The 24,759-nt window shown below is 49.6% G+C and overlaps 1 protein-coding gene across 1 annotated transcript in view; it reads left to right on the forward strand.

The window, feature by feature from the left end:
* C8HXorf58 (chromosome 8 CXorf58 homolog) overlaps positions 1–24,759 on the forward strand; it is a 714,653-nt gene that overhangs the window by 13,591 nt on the left and 676,303 nt on the right. The window lies entirely within an intron of this gene.

The raw sequence follows: 24,759 nt of genomic DNA on the forward strand, positions 1-24,759 counted from the left end.
TTTCACTTCCCCAGATTTTTTCCGTACGACAACAATGGGAGAAACACAAGATGAAGAATCACATGGAACAATGATTCCTTCTGAACAGAGATTGTTCAGGACTCTTTTCAAATCATCCATAACACTCAGGGGTAAAGGTCGAACCTTAGGTACTACGGGTTGAGCATTTGGTTTTAACCTATTTTGTCATTTAAGACTGTGGGAAATAGGCTAATGATGGTTTCAATATCTGGAGAGGTGTCTGTAAAAGAAAGTTTATTAGCGTCAATTATAGTATCTACAGTACACATGTCCTCTTCTACGTAACCTTCAGGCAGATCACCCAGTACAACAGGATTATTCAAGTAAATTCCCATTTTTGCTAGATCTTGCCAACCTGCTATGTTTCTACCCTTGATTGCTACATACACCTTGGTGATGGTGTGTCGACGTAGAAATAATAACTTTGACTTGAAATAATCAAGCATGACAATCTCAGTTTCACCAAAAGCTTTGGGATTGACATCAGACTGAGTAAGTACTGTACCATTCAATTTTTCCTGAAAAGTAATATCAGATAACATTGTAATTGGCGAACCAGAGTGTAAGACCTGGGGTCACCAAGCCCTAAGGGGGTAACGTGACTCGAGCGGTTGGGCAACCGAAGGCTTAAGTGTAAAGCGACCATACAACACACACATCCCCTGAAGCAGGAAACGCACACAAAAATGGACGCCACACCGTAGGTTCAGTGAAAATCAAACAAGTTTATCTAAGCAGTTAGATGCAAATGCAGTTCATGAGATGGCAAGGGGCATTACTTGAATACATTGACATTAGAATCACCAGCATTTCATTATGGTGCCATAGGCAGTACCTGAATACGTTAGCGTCAGATTCACCAGCAATTCATTATGATGCAATAGGCAGTACCTGAATACATTAGCGTCAGATTCATCAGCAATTCATCATAGTTCCATTGGCAATACCTGGCGAACCTGGGGGAGCGGTAAACACAGCGGTTAACCAGCGCGCTGCGCCCCTCCCACCACTAGCGTTTCAACCTGCCGTGGGTACCTTGCGCGGTATCTAGCGATTATCAGCGCTTGAAATAGGGCTGGAAAATGTAGCGCCACACATGGAAGACTACTAGCGCTTAAGCGCAGACTTTGAGGATCCAGCGCTACTCGGAATACCCAGGCACTAAGCACTTCAGAGCAGAACTTAAGAACACAGCGCTACTCGTAATAATCCAGCATGGGGCACTTCAGAGCAGAACTCAGGAACACAGCGCTACGCGTAATAATCAAAAATTAAACATTGGTGAGCAGAGCTTAAGAATACAGCACTACTCGTAATAATCAGGCATCAAGCATTGATGAGCAGAACTTAAGAATACAGCGCTACTCGTAATAATCAAACATTAAGCATTGGTGAGCAGAGCTTAGGAATACAGCGCTACTCGTAATAATCAAACATTTAGCATTGGTGAGCAGAGCTTAGGAATACAGCGCTACTCGTAATAATCAGGCCGTAGGCACTTGGTCCCCTTTTACGCGGCAGTCTAGCAGCAAGGGGGGCAATCCCACGGAGGGGAATCAGAGTCTCCGATGTCAGGGGGTATCCCACGGAGGGGAACCAGAGTCTCGGAGTGCGGTGCCGCTCCCGATCGACGGGGGGCGCACCGGGTCTTCCACCAGCCTCCCGGGGAGCAGGGGGGTGAGTCCCAGGCCTCCGCACGGCCACGCTACCTCCCAGCCCCCGGGGGTTACCTCGATCTCGGCGTCCTGGGGGGAATCTTCACTGCGGCGGCGTTCGTCACGTCTCCGGGCCCCGCACTCAAGGCGCTCCGCAGCCGGGGGACAGGTCACAGCCTCTCACGCTTCCGACAGCAGCTGCGACGGCAGCGACGGGGCCCCGGGCTTCTCCGCGGGCCCCGACTCGATTAGGGCGCACACTTCAGGCCTCCGGTCCGCTGCGGTGAGCACGCTTCAGGTCCCCAGGCCGGGGGGGGGGGGGGACGGGTGGGGGGTTGACCAATTAAGCGGGAGAGCTGTAAGCTCAGCGCTCGACAGGGGACTGACGCAGGGGATCCCAGGCCAGGTCGGGGAGTGCAGGGGTCACAGCGCTAGTACCTGGTTGATCCCCAGCAGTCCAGCATTCAATCGTAACGTGAAGTTTCAGCATTCAGTCTTGGCATGCAGTTTCCACAATCGGTTTCAGCATTCAGTTCTGGCATGAAGTTTCAGCATTCAGTTCTGGCATAAAGTTTCAGCATTCAGTTCTGGCATGGAGTTTCAGCATTCAGTTCTGGCATGAAGTTTCAGCATTCAGTTCTTGCGGCGCAGATGTCACTGGCGCCCTTGGGGGGTTCTGTTCCTTGGGGTTAGGGATTGAGTTGGTGACTAATTCCTTCCTAGTCAAGCTTAGCAGATGGCCCCTGGGTTCTCCTATCACTGGGCTAGATCAGTGGGCTGTACAGGATCCCTCACTCACTTAAAAGGCAGTACCTAAGTCCTGTCACTTTCAGAGGCATAAGTCCCTGGCTAGACCCTACCGCCTAAAATTCCTGCGTGGATCCTCCAGGTCTGCTTTACCCCAACTGGCCAACTAACTAGAAAAAGTTCCCTCCCTCACTTAAGTAGCCCTAGGTCAGGTGACCTCTATCCAAGGCGGCAAAAGTAAAAACCCCACCTCCCTTCTAGAAGGTTCCAGCACATTCCAGGAGCTTCCCCATTCTACCTATGGGACAAAAAAGGCGGGCTGGTGTCGCAACATTGTTGTGGGGTTCCAGCCAGCTCCTGGCAGCTAGGGTGCTACTAGTAAAGACCACTCTGCAGTAGCAGGGGCCTGTGGCAGCCATCTTGGGAGAATGGAGCACCTGCACCTTAACACTGATTGGCAAATGAAAGGGCGCCCGGAGACCTAGGTCCAACATAAAAATGAGGATGGAAAAAATGAGGCACAATCAAAAATAGAGGGGGGACCTCCCTAGGCATGACAGGTCTAACACGCGTCCCCCCCAGCCGAAAGAGGGGAGAGCTACCCAACCTCTAGGGAGATCTCATCGCTAAGGCGGAAAAACCTGGATAGACCGTCAGCATTGGCGTGGTCAACTCCGGGCCGATGTTCCACCCGAAAGTCCATCCACTGTAGGGAAATGGACCACCTCAACAACTTGGGGTTTTCGCCTCTCATCTGCATGAGCCAGCGAAGGGGCCGGTGGTCGGTCTGAATGAGGAAGTGAGTTCCAAAGAGATATGGCCTCAACTTCTTCAGAGCCCAGACCACCGCGAAGGCTTCTCTCTCAATGGTGCTCCATCACCGTTCCCGAGGGAGGAGTCTTCTGGAGATGAAGGCCACTGGTTGATCTTGGCCCTCGGTGTTGAGTTGCGAGAGCACCGCACCTATGCCGTGCTCTGAGGCGTCTGTCTGTACAATGAATTCCTTACTGAAATCTGGAGTTGCGAGTACTGGAGCGGTACACATCGCACGTTTCAGCGTGTCAAATGCCTCCTGGCAAGCAGCTGTACATATAACCTTGCGAGTTTGCTTCTTAGATGTCAATGCTGTCAAGGGGGTTACGATGGTACCATATCCCTTGACAAACCGGCGGTAATACCCAGTGAGGCCGAGGAAAGCTCGGACCTCTGTTTGGGTCTTGGGGGGCTCCCAAGCCAAGATGGTCTCTATTTTGGCCTGGAGGGGTTGCACCTTACCTCCGCCCACCAGGTGTCCCAGGTACACGACAGAACCCTGTCCAATCTGGCACTTGCTGGCTTTAATGGTTAGGCCAGCGCGTTGCAGCGCCTGCAATACCTCCTGGAGGTGCTGCAGATGGTCCTCCCAGGTGCTGCTGAAGACAGCTATGTCATCCAGGTATGCCGCTGAGAAGGACTCCAGACCAGATAGTACCTGATTCACTAACCGCTGGAATGTGGCCGGAGCATTTTTGAGCCCAAAGGGCATCACTCGGAACTGAAAGTGGCCCTCGGGGGTGGAGAATGCTGTCTTCTCCCTTGCTCCATCGGCCATGGCCATCTGCCAATATCCGGATGTCAGGTCAATGGTGCTGAGGTACCGGGCTGCTCCCAGCCGGTCCACCAGCTCGTCTGCTCGTGGGATGGGGTGAGCATCTGTCTTCGTGACAGAGTTCAACCCCCTATAGTCCACACAGAACCGAAGTTCCGGTGTGGTACCCGGTGGGGCCGCTTTCGGCACCAACACCACCGGACTAGCCCACGGGCTGCTGGAAGGTTCTATCACCCCCAGCTCCAACATCTTGGCTACCTCACGCTGGATGCTATCCTTCACTCGGTCAGAGAGCCGGTAAGACTTGTTCTTCACCGGGGGGCTGTCCCCTGTGTCCACATCATGGGTACACAGATGAGTGATTCCAGGCGTGAGGGAGAACAACGAAGCGAACTGTCCCAGGACATGGCAGCAGTCCCTCTGTTGCTCTGGGGTTAAGGATGTGGAAAGGACTACACCTTCTACCGAGCCATCCTTCTCCTGTACCGCTAGAAGGTCAGGAAGTTCTTCACTCTCTTCCTCTTCGCTCCCATCCGTCACCATAAGGAGAGCAAGCTCTGATCGCTCATGGTGCGGCTTCAGGCGGTTGACGTGGAATACCCTCAGGGGCTGTCGGGGGGTCTTTAGATCCACTACGTATGTGGTCTGGCCTCGTCGCTCCACAATGTCATACGGGCCAGTCCACCGGTCCTGGAGGGCACAAAGCTCCCCAGGTTCCATGACCCACACCTTCTGTCCAACGTCCAACTCGACCGTCCGAGCGTTGCGGTCATACCACTCCTTCATAACGGTCTGGCTAGCCTCTAGGTTCTCTGAGGCCGCCTTCCACAGCTTGGCCATCTGGCTGCGGAACGCCAGCATGTAGCTGACAATGTCACGGGGAAGCTTCTGCGAAGTCTTCTCCCACCCCTCCTTCACTAAACTGAGGGGGCCCCTAACGGGATGGCCATAGAGCAACTCAAACGGGCTGAACCCGACTCCCTTCTGCAGGGGAGGAGGACGTCCCATTTACGCCTCAAGCCCTCGGGCAGGCTCCGGATCATTCCCTTCAAGGTTTTGTTGAAGCGCTCTACGAGCCCGTTAGTCTGGGGGTGGTAAGGAGTGGAGAACCGGTAGGTCACTCCACACTCCTTCCATATGGCCTGCATATAGGCCGACATGAAATTCGTGCCCCTGTCCGACACCACGACCTTGGGGAATCCCACTCGGGTAAAAATCCCCAACAGTGCCCGCGCCACCACCGGTGCAGTGATGGTCCTCAGAGGAATAGCCTCTGGGTACCGAGTGGCGTGGTCCACCAAGACCAGAATGAACCGGTGTCCCGCTGCGGTCGGAGGGTCCAACGGCCCAACAATGTCTATGCCAACCCTCTCAAAAGGGGTCCCGACCACCGGGAGCGGTTCCAACGGGACCTTCAATTTAGTCCCAGTCTTGCCACTTGCCTGACAAGACTTACAGGTCTTACAAAAGGTGTCTGAGGCGATCCTCATCCTCGGCCAATAAAAATGTGGGACCAACCGCGCAAAGGTTTTGTCCTGACCCCGATGTCCGGCTAAGGGTATCTCATGCGCTAACTCCAGCAGGAAGGCCCGGTAACATTGGGGGACCACTATGGCCCTCGAAGATCCATGTACCGGCACCTTAGGCTCACTGTACAGGAGACCATCCTCCCAATACACATGATATCCGCCCGTCTCCTGACTGGCCACTTGGGCTTCGGCCTGTCGCCGCATGCCTTCAAGCGTGGGGCACGCCCTTTGTGCCTGACAAAATTCCTCCCGGGTAGGCCCTCCTTCCACATGCCAGTTGGCAAGTCCCCCACGGGAACGACATCCACCTCCGCGGACTCCGGGGGCACCTCTGCGGCCTCCCCATCCACCTCACGGGGCGTGTCCTCTACCACCTTCTTCTTTCCACACTTTGCGTTGGGTTGGGCCATAATTCCAGGCTCCAACCCGGGGTGAGTTCCATGCCGGGCAGCCATGGACCGCGTGACTGCGCATGTCCACCCTGGTAATCCCAGCATCTCGGTATGAGCTCGAAACTCTACATCTCTCCATTTGGTGTGCTCCAGGTCGTTCCCTAGCAAGCACCCCACAGGCAAGGCAGGGCTCACCGCAACTCTCAGTAGGCCTTTGACCCCTCCCCACTCAAATGGAACACGAGCCACTGGATAGTGACTCACACTGCTGTCAGCCAATACGGCCGGATGGAACTCCTCGGGGACTACTTGGTCTGGGGACACCAGCCGCCTCACTACAGTGGGCATGCTGGCACCTGTGTCCCTCAGAGCCTCCACCTCCTCCCCGTTAATTTTCACCCTCTGCTGATATTTAGCAGTGTTCGGGGGAAGGGACACTACGGGGACCACCTCTCTATCCCCGAGTGAAACCAGGGTCAGGCCTGTCCACTCCCCTTCCCTATCTAAGGGCAGCTCCACCCCAAGCGCTACACTACTTACCCCGGTGCTCTTCCCGCCCGGTGGGGCTGGGGGTCGCTTGCGACACTTGGGATCTCCTTTGTAGTGTCCAATCTCCCCACATTCGTAGCACCTAACAATCCTTGGCTGCTGACTCCTGTCAGGGTAAGTGGGTTTTGTGGAATTGGACGGGGGTGGGGTTCCTACTCCTTTCCCGCCGTTTGCTCGCCGAAGGCAAGCCCGTCTGCGCCCGTCCGCGCCAAGGTAGCGCCCTGCGCCAGCTATGCTGCCTGTCTCGATCCAACAGACTCCAGCATGCCACCGGCTGGCCCTCCCCACTCTAGAGAGGCGCTCTTACAACTGGGTAAGCTACATGCAGACAAAGGCACTTTCACATTGTTACATGCGGCCCTCCCGCGAGCCGATTTTCTGGGCAATAATCTGTTAAAATGTGGGCTTCTGAATGTAAGGTCCCTGCCTAGGCATAGTATAGAGATCCAGCTACTTATTGAAACTCATGAACTAGATGTCCTTTTCATGACGGAAACATGGACTCGTCCTGACTGCCTGGTTGATCCCGGCTTTACATGTCCTCCTGGGTATAAATTTCTTCACACTCCTAGGGCTAGTGGGATAGGAGGGGGGGTAGGTGTCATTTTTACTGCATCCTGTAACATTAAAAATTCTTGTTCTAGACCCGACCGAAGGCACTGAACTGTTGGGATTATCAATTCAGGCCCACCCCGGAAATACTGTCACCGGGATAGTATGTTATCGCCCACCTGGTGCGTTTAGCCTTTAGCAACAACAAGCGCTCTTGGTCACCCTGACTAATATCGCACTCTCCCATCACAAACTGATCATTCTTGGGGATTTTAACCTCTGGCGCAATGGCGCTCTCGACTCTGGTCTCCGTAACTTACTTCATTCTTGCGAAAACTTCGACCTCTCCCAGTTGGTCACTGGAGCAACCCATAAAGGCGGACACCTCTTAGATCTATTGTTCGCAGGTCCCCAGTTAGTAGTGATGGGGGAAACCCTACCTATGGATTGGACAGACCATTCACTTATCAAATTTTTTACACACTTGAACGATGGCCATCACAAGGCTCCTGGGTTGACCAGTAAAATTAACTGTAAAGACTGGAAAGCTCTTACTCATCTGCACTCCATAGGGGATGTGTTCCAGTTGGAGCAACTCTTTGATGAGGAAAAACAGGTAGTTGAAAACTACTCCTCACTTTGCACAGGTATCACAACTATCCTCGACGTTCTTGCCCCTCTAAAAACTCGCAGTTGTAAGGGCAATGACTCTGCTCCTTGGTTCAACGATACCTTAAAAGATCTGAAGCAATGTTGCAAACAAGCAGAGAGAAGGTGGAGACGTGACTATTCAGAAACCCTTAAGGAGCTGTGGAAAAATAAAGTTCGTGAATATAAGAACCCGATTAAAAAATCAAAAGCAGATTACTACTTCTCCATGATCTGTAATTCCACCAACAGCTCCAGAAACATTTTTAATATACTGAATAGTGTCACCAACCCGGAACGCGCCAAAAACTCTATCATTCCATCTCAAGAACTCTGCGAAAACCTTGCTGTTTTCTTCAAGGAAAAAATTGATCTCCTCATTGGGGATCTGGAAGTCTCGCCAGACTCTATCCCTCCCCCCGACCTGAGACTGGGATCCTCAGCGGACCAACTTGCAGGGCCAACCTTGGCTTAGAATGATCTTTTACTCGAGTTTCCACCTCTTACGTACGAAGCATTCGGTAAACTAGCCAGAGAGATTTCCTCGGGGTCTCCCTTAGACCCTGTTCCACATAAAATATGGAAGGAATTTGAGAAGGAACTTTTTCCATCCCTCCATCTTATCTGCAATCAATCTCTTGCGACTGGGACTGTTCCAGCTCAATGGAAGCGGGCGCTAGTTTCTCTTTTGCTAAAAAAGCCCTCTCTCGACCCGGACTGTTCAAAAAACTACTGTCCCATCTCCCTGTTACCATTCCCAGCCAAGATTGTTGAAAGATGGGTTAGCAACACCCTCTCCAACCATCTGGAACGTCATCAACTATTAGATGTTGATCAATTCGGTTTCCGGCCCGCCCACGGAACCGAGACCGCCCTAATCACCGCTATGGACGAGCTTCAAAGGCGTGCAGACAGAAGGCAGGCAACGTTTTTGATCCTGCTTGACATGTCTGCCGCCTTTGACACTGTGAACCATAAGATTTTGCTGAAGCGGTTGCTGGAGGCGGGAGTAAGAGGGTCGGCAGTGCAGTGGTTCCATTCATTTCTGCAGGATAGGCAGCAGGCGGTGTCCATCCCTCCTTTTCAGTCAGCTTTTACTTTGATTTCACATGGGGTCCCCCAGGGCTCAGCAATTAGCCCAATCCTTTTTAACCTTTACCTCAGTCCTTTGATTATGCTAATTAAAAGCTTTAATATTAAAATTGTCAACTACGCCGACGACACGCAAATGATCCTCTCCCTGGAGGGAGAGGATTCTACATCGGTTGAGGTCTTTCACAACTGCTTGCGTGACACCTCTCGTTGGCTTAAGGACAACTCCCTTCAGTTCAACGCAGGGAAAACGGAGGTGCTCGTTAGCGCTGGAACTAAGATTCCCGGGCCTTTCCCTGATAATTTCTGGCCCCCTGAAACGGGGACTACAGTCCGGCCGGTGGAATCAGTCCGTAACCTAGGGGTCTTGCTGGAACATAGGCTCAGTTTGGAGACGCATATCCATAAGATTACTGCTTGCTGTTTTGCCATCCTCCGTTCCCTAAGGAAGGTCCTTCCTCTCCTTCCCCCACATGCTCGCGTCCAAGTGGTAAGATGTAACATCCTCAGCAGATTGGACTATTGCAATGCCCTTCTGCTGGGATCCCCTGGATTCTTGCTGGACAGGCTCCAAAGGGTCCAATCAGTAGCTGCTAAGCTGGCCTTGGGGCTTCCTAGAAGAGCACAAGGGTCATCCTCTCTGAGCAAACTCCACTGGTTGCCGGTGAGGCAGAGAGTACAATTCAAAGCCCTTTGTATAGCATTTAGGGCGCTCCATGGAATTGGCCCTGCCTCCCTACAATCGAAATTTGCTTGGTACACTCCAGCCAGGCAGCTTCGCTCCTCTGAGGCCAAGCTGGCAGTCGTTCCCAGATTCAAGAGAGTCAGATCCGGAGGCAGATCCTTTGAGGTAACAGCTGCCAAGCTCTGGAATACGCTCCCAGCTGATATTAGGCACATCTCTGAACTTCTCCCATTCAGGAGAAGGATCAAAACCTGGTTATTCCCCAAAACAACTGTCTGATAACTCCCGCTCCTGTGTTTCACTTTCACGCCTCTCTCTGATCCAGTCAGCGCCAGGATGCCTGCAATGGTGATAGTGCGCTTAACAAATGCCTAAATAAATAAATAAATACATTTTGGGGACCTTTTGAGAACTCCACCTTTTTATCTCCCCCCTCTTTCTTCTGGGGGAAGCCCTGTCCGCCTTTCGAGCCATCTCCCCCGGGGCCCTTGTGAGACACCCGGGTGCTCACCCAAATATCTGCCTCCTCCGCAAGCTCACGGGGATCCGTTAACTTGCGGTCCACCAGATGTTGGCGCAGCTCCGGAAAGCACTTATCCAAGAGGTGCTCCCTTAAAAAAAGATTGTACAACCCTTGGTAGTCCTGATCCTCGCTGCCACGCACCGAACCATCTAGTGCCTTACGGGCATAGTCAAAAAAATCCACCCACGTCTGTGTGGACAGCTTAAGGCTGCCACGGAACTTCTGCCTGTACCTCTCGGGGTTGAGACCAAATTTCTTGAGTAAGGCCTCCTTCATGGGGGCATACCTGACCTGATCCGCCTTGGCTAAGTATAACAGGGTGTCCCTGACATTGGGAGGTATATAGCGATACAAGCTCCCTCCCCAATTGCTCTCGGGAACCCCATGGGCTGTCAAGGCCACCTCGTATGCCTCCATCCACTTGGCAATATCGTCCCCCACTGTGTAGCTGGCAATGACTTCTTTGGGGTAAATAAAATTTTGACTCATGGGACTCTCTTGGTACGCTGCCACCAGTGTCCTTATTGGACGCATTTAACTGGAGGGCGCGCAGCTCCAACTCCTTCAGTTGAAGCTCGTGCGCCAGCTTCTTTTCCTCCATTGCCCATCTCTTGTTTTCTCTTTCATTCTCCAACTTCGCCAGCTCCCACTTCAACTGCCTCTCCTCCCTCCTGTCCTCGTACTCCTCTGGAGACGCGCTCCGCCTAGACCCTGTCCTACTACTGGCCCCAGAACGTCTCCCTGGGGGCACATTTTCAGACATATCCACATTGAGTATGTCTAGTACTTCCTGGGAGCTCTCCTCCTGAGGTGCATCTGGCGCCTCCTGTCCCTCATCCTCTCTCCCTTCTGGGTGGGCCTCTACCCATGCCCTTAAGGCGGTACGGAGTTCCGGTCCTTTGGCCCTCCGCACCCCAGGCACCCCATCCCCTGCCCGAATTCCCTCAGTTGCCTTACAGTGTACCCCTCGAGGTCAGCTAACCGGAACTCCATCGTGACAGGTGGGGACCTAGATACTAAGGAAGAAAAACTCTAGGATATGGGTGACAGTTACCAGCTAACCAGGATTTTACACCCTCAGTCTGGACAGTGGAATGTAATCAGTGCAGTAATAACAGTTGCAGAGCTTCAATACAATAGGCGTTTAATTGTGGCGCCCTCCGCTTCACGGGAGGGTGCTGTATGGTCACAGGTCCTAATCCCACCACTCGCCAACAATGTAAGACCTGGGGTCACCAAGCCCTAAGGGGGTAACGTGACTCGAGCGGTTGGGCACCCGAAGGCTTAAGTGTAAAGCGACCATACAACACACACATCCCCTGAAGCAGGAAACGCACACAAAAATGGACGCCACACCGTAGGTTCAGTGAAAATCAAACAAGTTTATCTAAGCAGTTAGATGCAAATGCAGTTCATGAGATGGCAAGGGGCATTACTTGAATACATTGACATTAGAATCACCAGCATTTCATTATGGTGCCATAGGCAGTACCTGAATACGTTAGCGTCAGATTCACCAGCAATTCATTATGATGCAATAGGCAGTACCTGAATACATTAGCGTCAGATTCATCAGCAATTCATCATAGTTCCATTGGCAATACCTGGCGAACCTGGGGGAGCGGTAAACACAGCGGTTAACCAGCGCGCTGCGCCCTTCCCACCACTAGCGTTTCAACCTGCCGTGGGTACCTTGCGCGGTATCTAGCGATTATCAGCGCTTGAAATAGGGCTGGAAAATGTAGCGCCACACATGGAAGACTACTAGCGCTTAAGCGCAGACTTTGAGGACCCAGCGCTACTCGGAATACCCAGGCACTAAGCACTTCAGAGCAGAACTTAAGAACACAGTGCTACTCGTAATAATCCAGCATGGGGCACTTCAGAGCAGAACTCAGGAACACAGCGCTACGCGTAATAATCAAACATTAAACATTGGTGAGCAGAGCTTAAGAATACAGCACTACTCGTAATAATCAGGCATCAAGCATTGATGAGCAGAACTTAAGAATACAGCGCTACTCGTAATAATCAAACATTAAGCATTGGTGAGCAGAGCTTAGGAATACAGCGCTACTCGTAATAATCAAACATTTAGCATTGGTGAGCAGAGCTTAGGAATACAGCGCTACTCGTAATAATCAGGCCGTAGGCACTTGGTCCCCTTTTACGCGGCAGTCTAGCAGCAAGGGGGGCAATCCCACGGAGGGGAATCAGAGTCTCCGATGTCAGGGGGGAATCCCACGGAGGGGAACCAGAGTCTCGGAGTGCGGTGCCGCTTCCGATCGACAGGGGGCGCACCGGGTCTTCCACCAGGCTCCCGGGGAGCAGGGGGGTGAGTCCCAGGCCTCCGCACGGCCACGCTACCTCCCAGCCCCCGGGGGTTACCTCGATCTCGGCGTCCTGGGGGGAATCTTCACTGCGGCGGCGTTCGTCACGTCTCCGGGCCCCGCACTCAAGGCGCTCCGCAGCCGGGGGACAGGTCACAGCCTCTCACGCTTCCGACAGCAGCTGCGACGGCAGCGACGGGGCCCCGGGCTTCTCCGCGGGCCCCGACTCGATTAGGGCGCACACTTCAGGCCTCCGGTCCGCGGCGGTGAGCACGCTTCAGGTCCCCACGCCGGGGGGGGGGGGGGGGGGGGGTTGACAAATTAAGCGGGAGAGCTGTAAGCTCAGCGCTCGACAGGGGACTGACGCAGGGGATCCCAGGCCAGGTCGGGGAGCGCAGGGGTCACAGCGCTAGTACCTGGTTGATCCCCAGCAGTCCAGCATTCAATCGTAACGTGAAGTTTCAGCATTCAGTCTTGGCATGCAGTTTCCACAATCGGTTTCAGCATTCAGTTCTGGCATGAAGTTTCAGCATTCAGTTCTGGCATAAAGTTTCAGCATTCAGTTCTGGCATGGAGTTTCAGCATTCAGTTCTGGCATGAAGTTTCAGCATTCAGTTCTTGCGGTGCAGATGTCACTGGCGCCCTTGGGGGGTTCTGTTCCTTGGGGTTAGGGATTGAGTTGGTGACTAATTCCTTTCTAGTCAAGCTTAGCAGATGGCCCCTGGGTTCTCCTATCACTGGGCTAGATCAGTGGGCTGTACAGTATCCCTCACTCACTTAAAAGGCAGTACCTAAGTCCTGTCACTTTCAGAGGCATTATTATTATTATTATTATTTATAGAATTTATAATGCGCAACAGCTACCCACAGTGGGTTTCCCGGCGCCAGGGATAGACTAGAGAAGAAAGAGAGAACACAATTACCATGTCAACACCAATTAAAACAGCAGGAAGACAATTAAAAAAGCAGGGTCTTTAATTTTTTCCGGAAATCCAATAAGTTGGCTTTCAACTTAAGGGCAATAGGCAATGCGTTCCAGAATTTGGGTCCTAGATAAGAAAAGGACCGCCCACCCATTCTGACAAGTTTAAATCTTGGAACAACAAAGTCGCCATTTGCCGAAGATCTTAACAAGCGGGTAGGTTTGTAGGCTTGAACAAGACATTTTAGATATTTAGGGGCCACGCCATTTTTAATCTTGAAAAGATAACACAGGACTTTGAATTTTATGCGACTAGGGATTCTCAACCAATGCAGGTCACGGAGGGCCTGTGTCGCCGAGGATCTCCGTGGCAGATTACATAAAAGTCGGACGGCTGAGTTTTGTACCACCTGGAGTTTGTTTAAGGTAGAAACATCTGCGCCAAGGTAGAGAACATTGCCGTAATCAAGGCGAGATATAACTAACGCTTGTACGACAGTTCTCCGAGTGGAGTAGGGAAGCATCCACAGAATTTTCTGCAGCCATCTTAAGATGGCAAAGCAGGTGGAGGCAACTTTGGTAACTTGCTGTCGCATAGATAACTTGTCATCTATAAGAAAACCAAGATTGCGGACCACAGAGACCGGTTGTGGAAGGGGTCCCATATTACTTGGCCAGTGCTGAGGGCCCCATAACTCTTTGTTCTTACCCAAAATAACGACCTCCGTCTTGTCGCCATTCAACTTTAGGAGATGCATTTGCATCCATTCGGCGACGCGGGAAAGTCAATTTTTTAGAACAGAGTCACAGTTGCCTTCACTACTGGAAAGGGAAAAGACAATCTGTGTATCATCGGCATATGAGAAGATTGTCAGCCGAGCGTCCTCAGCGATGGTAGCCAGGGGTCTAACATAGATGTTGAATAGTAGGGGACTGAGTATAGACCCCTGGGGGACGCCATATGCCGATGAACGAGTAGCTGAGGAGGCTTTCGCCGAAAAGACCTGAAAGGTGCGCTCACTCACGAAAGAGGCAATCCAGGCGAGTGCAGGGCCATCCACTCCAAGGGACCGGAGGGAATTTATGAGAATAGTGTGGGACACGGTATCAAAGGCCGCACTCAAATCCAATAGGATGAGTGCAGATGTTTCCCCTCGATCAATACCGTGTCGCAACCTCTCCGTAACCCCTAGGAGAGCAGTCTCAGTAGAATAGTGTGCTCGGAAGCCAGATTGGGAAGGGTGTAAAAATTCCGAGCTTTCCACTATTTGATTTAACTGAGAGTTAATATGTCTTTCCAGTACCTTTGAAAGAAAAGGCAACAAAGATATGGGTCTAAAGTTGGACAAGTTCGAAGTATCCGCACCGGCTTTCTTTAGGAGGGGAACAACCATTGCGTGCTTCCATTCTGGTAGCACATAAGACTCAGACAGGGACGCATTGAGAAGACTCATTAGGACCCGACGGGGTTCCAGATCCAGTGACTTTAAAACTCTAACTGGAATCAGGTCACGAGGGGATCCAGATCTGACACTGTTCAAACAGGAAGAAAAGGAGATATCATCAAACAGCTGCCAGTTAGTGACCTTCAGCAAAGGGGAAGATAATTCAAGCACGTTCGGTTGCATCTGGTGAGAGTCCGCTGCGGTCAAGGGAGGACTCATAGAGTCATATATACGCTCAACCTTGGCCACGAAAAACTCAGCGATGGCTATACATTGATCTTCCTCCAGGGCTGGAGGGATCGGGGCAGCATCAGCTCCTGTTAGCTTTTTTACTACAGAGAAAAGAGTGCGTGGGCAATTCTGGGCTTGCGTCACTGTACTCACAGTGTAAGAAGCCCTTGCTTTTTTACATTGGGAATGATACCCTTTAAGGGCTTCTTTATATTCCGCCTTAGAAGACGCAGAATAAAAATGCCTCCATTTCCTTTCAAGCACCTTGCACTTGGCTCTCAGGATTTTCAGGTCTTCCGAAAACCAAGGTGCAGGAGGGTGGTGTAATCTGGTGCGCTTAGGTGTTAAAGGCAATAAAGTATTTATAGCACTCGTGAGCCAGTGAGATATTGCCGTATTAAGCTCTGAAGCAGAAACATCCGTGTCAGGACAAGTTTTGGAGAGATACTGATTGAACTCTACAATGTCCAGCCTTCCCCACTGATGAATCAGTTCATTCCCACCACAGCTACCCATGACTGGACTCTTGAGAAGAGACAGGGAAAAATGAACCGCGGAGTGGTCAGACCACTCTAACGGACGGGCACTCCGTGAACAATCAAGATGCAAATTTGAAAGGATAGGGTCCAACAAATGACCGGCAGAATGAGTGGGTCCAGAGTTCCGAAGTAATAAATTCAGGGCTTCAAGATCATTTAAAAAATGTGTACTATGAGTACAGTGGGGATCTTCAAGGTGTAAATTGAGATCACCTAAAATAGTAAAATTTGCTACTTTAAGAAGCAAAGGAGCTATGGATTCGGCAAAAGACGACGTCCAAGTACTCGCGTTGCCGGGGGGGCGGTAAACCAAAAGACCTGAAAAGGTAAATTGGGAATTAATTGCCAGTTGAAATAAAGCAGATTCACAACCAGGTAGGGGAAAGGTTTCAAACTTACACACATAGCGAGATTTATAGATTATCGCGATACCTCCTCCCATTCCGGAGAGTCGATCTTGTCTCACTATAGTATAATTACTCGGAACAGCAATGGCAACATCCGGACCAGAACTGTCCTGAAGCCATGTTTCCGTACAAAATATTGCATCAGTCATAAGTCCCTGGCTAGACCCTACCGCCTAAAATTCCTGCGTGGATCCTCCAGGTCTGCTTTACCCCAACTGGCCAACTAACTAGAAAAAGTTCCCTCCCTCACTTAAGTAGCCCTGGGTCACGTGACCTCTATCCAAGGCGGCAAAAGTAAAAACCACACCTCCCTTCTAGAAGGTTCCAGCACATTCCAGGAGCTTCCCCATTCTACCTATGGGACAAAAAAGGCGGGCTGGTGTCGCAACATTGTTGTGGGGTTCCAGCCAGCTCCTGGCAGCTAGGGTGCTACTAGTAAAGACCACTCTGCAGTAGCAGGGGCCTGTGGCAGCCATCTTGGGAGAAGGGAGCACCTGCATCTTAACACTGATTGGCAAATGAAAAGGCGCCCGGAGACCTAGGTCCAACATAAAAATGAGGGTGGAAAAAATGAGGTACGATCAAAAATAGAGGGGGAGACCACCCTAGGGCTGACAGGTCTAACACAGAGTCAGCCATGACTTGAAGTGTCACCCCATCAACCATGACATCGCACCATGGAGCTTTAGCTCTAACTGCTCCACTTATTCTGTTACATTCAATTGTTAGCACTACATTACTATGTTTTTCAGTACATGTGTGAGCATCCTCAGTAACGTAGATGCTGTTGATCTTCATTGATCTCTTGGTACTCTTACACATGGCTTGGAAGTGACCTATCTTTTTGCATGACATGCATCTTTTACCAGTGGCTGGACAATTCAGAGAGTTACCAATGTGAGATTTTAACCCACGTCTATAAAATGCCAATGATTTCTTGAATTGAGCCTTTCCAATGTTGTCACCAGTGGATATAGAGCTGATGGTGCCTTCCGCTTGTACTTTTACAGAGTGCATGAAAAGCTCTAGACGAAACCATTGAACATTCTATTCCTTTGGCCAGATCAATAGTTTCAGTCAAAGTGGGATTCCTGCAACTTAGAAGTCTTTCTTGATTTTTTTTGAGAATAACCTGCAAAAACAAATTGATCTCTTATAGCTATATCCACAATTCACATGTTGAGGCAAGGATCCTTAGTTCTGCTACATATTCCTCAACAGTTTCATCAACACTTTGTTTCCTGTAAGAAACAATTGTGACATTCAAGGATAATGTTTGGCTCCTCATCATATTGTTTACCCAAACGTGCCAATGCCTCCTTGTAATGATTCCAGGCATCACCTGATCCTCTCTGAGGTATGAAACAAGGCAACTTGTCAAAAACTTGCTGGGCAGCAAGACCAATGCAGCTATACAGTACTGCCGCTTCATGTGCAGGAGAAAAACGTGTAGCATCAATTGCCACTAAATAGTTCTTGAAAATTCTTACCCATTGACGCCACTTAATAATTGGCTTGCCAGGAGATTGTAGAAAGGGTAGAGGAGCTGTGATTTGTTGTGTTGAGGCCATGACTAGGGTAATTGCTAATTCCACTGGGAGATATTGGCATATGATGTTGACTGGCAAGTATGCTGGACAAATCAGAATAGGCAAAGTAACCAGAGAAACGCTGTGCACTGTCTTTGATCCCCAAAAGCTCCAGAATGAAATTACAACAAGCATTTGCAATGCAATAGGTCTCGCATTATTAAAGTTTGAGCTGTTGGCATTGCTAATAATAATGCAACACCAATAGCAGCTCAAAGATTCAGTAATGTGAGCCCTATTACATTGCAAATTTTTTTTGTGTGTGTTTTTTATATAGCACAAACTTGAGTGAAAGGAGTGTATTTATGTTGCATTGAGTACAGTGTAATTATGTGTTGTGTTATTATATGGCACAGATTGGTATTGAGTGGAGAGTATTTATCTTGCATTAAGTAGAGAGTAATTATGTGACGTGCAATTATGTAGTACTGAGTGGTATGTGGAGTGTATTTATGTTGTATTGAATACAGTCAGTCAGAAAACTTTGTCAGTCAGAAAACTTTATTTCGGCTATCAGCCATAAAAGTTCATAGATCACAGTATTAAAAAACAGTATTACAAAACAGTATATATAATAAAATGGTGCAACATTAAAAATGTGGATAAAAGGTCATATAAGCAAACATGTTGACCAAAACAGCAAGAAGAAAAAAACACTGTATTTAAGAGAAATAACACAAGATATGCCTTAGCGTGATAATAGTCGTCTTCTAATTAGCCACATTGAAAATAAGAATTTGGCAATCACAGTAACAAATAAGGGGGATGGGTCATACTTCAAGAGCCTAAACAAATCTCTATAGTTCCTAGCCCCCGTATTTTTAGCGAGCTGGATGATCCATTTTCGACGGGGGGTTGTGTAGGCTGTGCAAAAGAAGATGACGTGGACCTCTGACTCTTCTTCTACACCGCACCCAGGGCAGGACTGTCTACTAAATCCAACCCACTTGTTTGTTCTCGTAAAAAGAGGGAGAGATCCATGCCTAAATTGCATGAATAGTTTCTTAGCAGTTCCCGGGTGGATCAAATCTAATGAGGGCTCAAAACTATAACCGTTTTTCACCTCGAGGAATGCCGAGGTCAAATTGGTACTATTCGTGGACCGTAGGACCTGTGTCAGATTGTGTTCCTCCAGGGCTTTAGCCAGAGACATTTTTGAAAGGGAGGGGCATGACTCCTCTGGTGTGAGCCAAAGATCTTCTCTCCCTATTGCCCTCAAAGATTTTTTTACAAAAACTAGCCACGGAATGGCGCCAACCTTTGGGATCCACAAAATAGATTTCAATTCCTCCCGAAAACTAGCAAGTTCGGGGGTACTCCATAGTCGGCGCCAATACATGACCGGACGTGATGCTACCAAGTCCGCAATTGGTTGTATGCCCAGATCCATCCTGAGCGGCTGCATAGGGGTACTCGTGGGTAGTGCCAGTAATTGTCTAGTAAAATGGTTTTCTGACTTGGTTAAAATCTGAACTGTGTTGTGACCCCATAGTTCAGCACCGTAAGCCACCACCCCCCTCGCCTGAACCGTATATATCTCCACTAATGGGCTGATTAATTTTAATGGGCTCTTTTTATACATCCTTATGATTCCCCCAGTTATCTGTGCGAATTTTAAATTTACTTTTGAAATCTGGGGGCCCCAATTCATTTTGTTGTTGAGTGTTAAGCCCAGGTAGTCAAATATGTTCACCCGTTCTAAATGCAGACCGTCCAGTTTTGGCGTGGGGCGGTTTGTAGTATCCGCATGGAGAACCATGTATTTGGTCTTGCTCACATTTATGACCAAGTTCCTTTTCCTGCAGAATAGGGCGAATCCGTCCAGGATTCTTTCCATCCCCATAGGAGTCCTGGACAGGAGCAGGGTGTCGTCTGCGAACATTAGTGCAGGTATTTTCCTGCCCGCCAACCTGGGTGCGTCTATATCTCTTAGGGCCAAGAGGTCCTCGACCAACCCGTTTAAAAAAAGAGAAAAGAGGGTTGGCGCTAATACGCAACCCTGCCTCACTCCCTTCTCTACACGGAATGGGGACGTAAGTTCTCCATTTAAACCGAACCTGACTCTGGCAAAGGTGTCTTTGTGTAGACGCTCTAATAGATCGCCAAGATAGGGGGGCACAACCATCTCTTTTAACAGCTCCCACAACTGACAGCAATCCACCATATCGAAGGCGGACTTTAGATCTACAAAAGTGAGATAAAGGCTGCCACCTTCTAGAATAATGGATTTCCAGTGGATCATCTGTAATCTAAACAGTTGGTCCACTGTTGACATTTTGGCTCTGAAGCCCGCCTGCAAAGGTGTTAAAATATTAAAATCATCCATCCATGCTTGGAGTCTCCCTAATAAAATACGCGCAAAGATCTTCTGGGCCACGTCAATTAAACTAATCGGCCTATAGTTTGCCGGATCAAGGGGGGAACCCTTTTTATAGATTGGTATGATCTCGGCACCAGCCCATGTCGGTGGTAACGGCATTCCAGCCAGTATTGCATTAAAAAGACCATATAGATAAGGAACCCAGATGTCCGGCTCGCTCTTAAATAGATCACCTGGGATCCTATCTAAGCCCGGAGCTTTATTTGGGAGGACTTTGCTAAGAACCAATTTAACTTCAGCAAGCGTACACTTATGAGCCACCCCCTGGTTTTGTTGTGTAGTTGCATTAGGCTGGGGAGAAGAATAATCTACTTCTATTGTTTTAGAGGCGTAAAGATCTTCAAAATGACGGCACCATATTTCTACCCCAATATTAGGTTGAACTGCTTGCTGAGAGCCTGGTGACCCGGTTTTCACCAAGTTCCAAAATGACCTCGAGTCCCTGTTCTTCAGTGCAGAGGAGATCTCCTCCCATCTATTTAGTTCCCATTCTTTTTTAGCTTCTTCAGTTACTTTCTTATGCTGTGCCCTCGCTTCCTTGATTAGTGGCTTATTACCCTTTTTAAGAGTTGTTAAAACCACTAGCTTGGCTTCCCTGCAGGACTTGTTATACCAAGTATTAATCCCCCTCACGGGTGCCGATTTTCTCCTAGTTTCCCGATGGAAATGGGTCTCTAGGATGCCACAGAGTTCTATATGGGTTGGTCCTATCAGGTCCTGATCTGGGGGACCCTCTCCCATGGCAGCTTCGCCCAGAGACTTCTCCAGGAGGGGGCAGATCTCGCTATAAATGACACTTAGCTCCCTTTGGGATTGGGCTATCTTCTCCCATCTGACTCTTCGAGCGCCACAGGTTGTGACCAGGGCCATTGGAGAGATCGAATTATTACCGGGATGAGGGCTATTACTAAAGCCCTCCATAGTTACAACGATGGGATTATGGTCACTTTCACATCGTAGCTTTACTTGGAAGTCCAGAATCCTGGACCACAATCCCATGCTAAGCATTATGTAGTCAATAATGGAGGCTTGTCCATTCCTTTCGAAAGTAAAATTACCTGGATTATCTGCCGGAAACCTTCCATTACATGCCCTTAAAGAAAAGGTAAAAGTTATCGAGGTAAGTTGGAGGACCAAAGGTGTCCAAGCCCCCGTAGTATAAGTGTTACATATGGGAATTGCCCATGCTTGGTCCTCTTCCTGTGATACTGGGCTGATCAACCCATTCAAGGGTTCATAATGGCAGTTAAAGTCGCCGCCAATTATGCAATGGTCTGGGTTGGCAGATGAGCTCAAGAAATTCTCTAAGCTAGTAAGAGTGCAAGACACTTGGCCGTAATTCACTGGGCGGGAATAGATATTAATCAGGCTCAGCTCATGATTATCCCGGAAAGTCAAGGCTAAGCACATGATATCGGGTGAATCAGTGATAACTTTCCTGATTGCGCATCCCAAGTGTGTTCGCACCCAGATAGTCATCCCTCCTGATGGCCTCCCCCTCTTAGCCTTCACTGCTGGTTCCCAGTAGGTGACATACCCTAGACGATGATAGGGCTTCAATGCCCAGGTTTCCTGGAATAAGCAGAGGTCGTGTTCATCAATAAATTCCCCCCAATCGGCACTATCTTGCAGGGAGGATAATCCCGCCACGTTCCATGATAGGATTTTTAACCCCTCTACGTAATTAGTAGAGTGTGTGACAGGGCCTAGATGATGGGGGGTAGATTTGTTTCCAGGTGGGGTACTAGAGTTTTCCCTGATGTTATCAATCTGCCCCAGATTTGTCGGAAGCCCGGGGAGCGACAAGTTACTGGGAGGGATATCGGAGTAGGTCTCAATTAACTTTAGGTTGGGTGTCTCCGCTGACTTCGCCCTTGATTGCTGGGATATCCCTTTTATGCAGCTTACATCCGAGTCAGGGATCAGGGTCAGTGCGGGGAGACATCTAACTCCCCCCTCTAATCTCGAAACATTCCCATCCTTCCAGGATGTCCCTCGGTCTTGTCCCAAGGTAGCCTGAGGATAGGGAGGTGCATGCCAACCCTCCCGGGCGTACATCTCCGCCTGCGTTAGGTCACTGGGCCCAGTGTCAAAAGCCGGCAACAGTCAATCGACACAGTCCAACAGGCTAAACCTATTATAGCATGGTATGTTAAAGCATGGATCGTAAGAATCTGCCTCTGAGATTCCGTTGTAACCTAGGCCTGTTCCACCTGTTGCCCCGTAAGATTTCACTGTGCCCATCCTATGGTTAAATGCTCCCACCGGATAGAAATGTGATAGATAAGAAGTTTGAATTCCGTCAGCCATTCTAATCCTCCCCACCTCCCCCACATGTTTAACCACCATTTTATCCCTGAAATTTATAACAATACAATCTCCCCTTATAGATTTCACACCCCGTCCTACCCATGACACTCTACGCACCATCAAAATCTCCCTGTTTAGTTTAGGTGGGAGAGGTCTGTTTTCATTAAGCCAATGGATTACCTTATACTTCAAGGATAGGTAAGGTTCGGCTCTATTGGGGGGGGAGTTCAGGAACGCCTGTTAGGACCACAACGTCTGGACTGCAGTCTGGGGGCAAATCAATTCTTTGTAGATTCCTAAGGCTTGGGGGAGTGTTTTTACTGGGATTGGTAAGGGGTGGGGGTGTGGGTTGCTGTGGAGGGTGGACCAGACGGCCGGTATCTCCTGAAGCTTGGGCCTGTTGTGGGAAGAGAGGAAGGGCGATCCTTCCATCATTGTTAGTTGGTATATCCCTTTCAATTGGGGGTGAGTTGCAGGGAAAAGAATGGTCGACACCCGACTCACTTGGTCTATTAGTAGATGGAGGAGCGGGTTGACGGCAGGATACCTTCTGGGCTGGATGAGCAATTACCACCAGGTTAGAATTGATGGTATTCGCTATCATTGCTATTTTATCTTCTAATATAGATAAACGCTTGGTAAGGGGGGACAAACTCCCAGCAATTATAGATGCCATTTTTTCCCAAAAAGCATCGTTGATTAGGCCCCGTGTATCCTCCCCACCTATAAATATAGGGGTAGGGGGGGACTTCGGGGTCCCAGATAGGGCCTCTAGGTAAAACAATTTCATTGGTCAAGATGTTACAATCTATATTTGTACTTAACGTGTTTTTTTGTTTTTTCTTGGAAGGGCATCTCATAGGGGCCCCTTCACGTTTCTTCCCCTTTGTAGCTGGTAATTTCACCCCGGGGCACTTACTTCTTACACTCCGGTCCGACATGGACCTTGTTGTGGCACAGTTAGAAATGGGAGCTGATGGAAAGGACTCGGAAGATGATGGATTAAGCTCTGTAGACCTTATAACGGAAGGATTAGGTGGGATAGGGCCAGCAGAAGGAACTAACTCTGTTATCAATTGCTCATCTGGTGGGCCATCTGGGTGCAGAATCAGGGAATTATCAAGGGAGGGTGCTAACATATTGCCTCCCAGTGAAGAGCGTTTTCCTGATAGGGGGTCCAAGGATAACCTGCGTTCAGTTGCTGCAATCTCATAAGCGAGAACGTTGCTTGCACGAGTGATGAAATTATCCAAGGTCCCCACAACATTGTACCCCTTGGGAGCCAACCTCATTGTCCCAGTAGCCCAGATGTTTTTACCTCAAGGGGGGGGTAATCAGATGGAATGCCCAGCCCAGCCTTGAACAGTCTCAAACGGCCTCAAACGGCCCGCTCTTTGCCCGGTCTTCGCCCCGGGCTACGTCCCGCACGCGTTCCGCTAACGCGAAGGGAGTGAGTGGGTCCAAAGAAGGATAGTAGAAGTGGGCGGGAGGAGGCACCGGCTGCGCCGTTGGTGGTAGATGCGCTAAGCAGGCTGGTCCTCGCAGTCCCACCCGCCGATACAATGGAGGCTGAAGTCTCTCCCTGCGGGATTCAGGCAGGCTTTGGATTAGAGCACCAGTGATCAGAAGCTGTGTTGGCTATTTATGGCAGCGAGCGGCTCCCGCGAAGCGGGGGCCGTGAGTCGTTTCCACGCTGTTGAAGGAGGTGGGCAGGAAGAGGCACCAGCTGCGCCGATGGTGGTAGATGCGCTAAGCAGGCTAGTCCTCGCAGTCCCACCCGCCGATACAATGGAGGCTGAAGTCTCTCCCTGCGGGATTCAGGCAGGCTTTGGATCAGAGTATTGAATACAGTGTAATTATGTGGTGTAATCCCACAACCACACCCAACCACACAACCACACACAACCACACCCACACAACCACACACACACCCACGCACACAACCATGCACACACAACCACACACAGCCTCACAACCACACAAACCACACAACCACACTCACACACACAACCACACACACAACCACACACGTCTCATTATCCATTCCTACCTTTTTGGAAGAAGATGTTGCACTCAAATGATGTACTTGACGATCATTTAATTAATTCTCCCTTCCCTTATTTTATTCCCTAAAGATTAAATGTAAAGAACATTGTTGTTTGTTCATTGTAAAGTGCTTTAACCCCATCATTTCACAGGTAGAGTGACACTATATAAAATGTAAAATTAAAAAATTGCACTGGCTGACTACTACTAGTTTTTGGCTCCCCAAACGCCAAAAGCAGCCTTGTCTTCATCTGATTTATAGAAAGGTAATTCCCTTGAGATTATGTGTTTAGAGTCGGAACAGACTTCCTTGAAGAGCCAAAACCATAGGTTCTAGGTCAGCTCAACTTCAGAAGCGAGGAATCAATTTAGACTAATAGGTCACCTGCGTAAATCACAAAGACGATCAGTGCAATGACACAGTCACGACTCACTCCCCTGCTGCCTTGCTAAGCTTTTGACTATAGTGCCTGCTCAAGTATCTAGGCCAAAAAGATTCTCCTGCAATGCACTGGGAATGCCAGTCAACCAGGAAGGCCTTGCCATCTTGGCCAATAAGCATCCTCTCTCTCCATCGTA

The sequence above is a fragment of the Triturus cristatus genome, chromosome 8 (assembly GCF_964204655.1).
Source record: "Triturus cristatus chromosome 8, aTriCri1.1, whole genome shotgun sequence".
NCBI classification, from domain to species: Eukaryota; Metazoa; Chordata; class Amphibia; order Caudata; family Salamandridae; genus Triturus; species Triturus cristatus.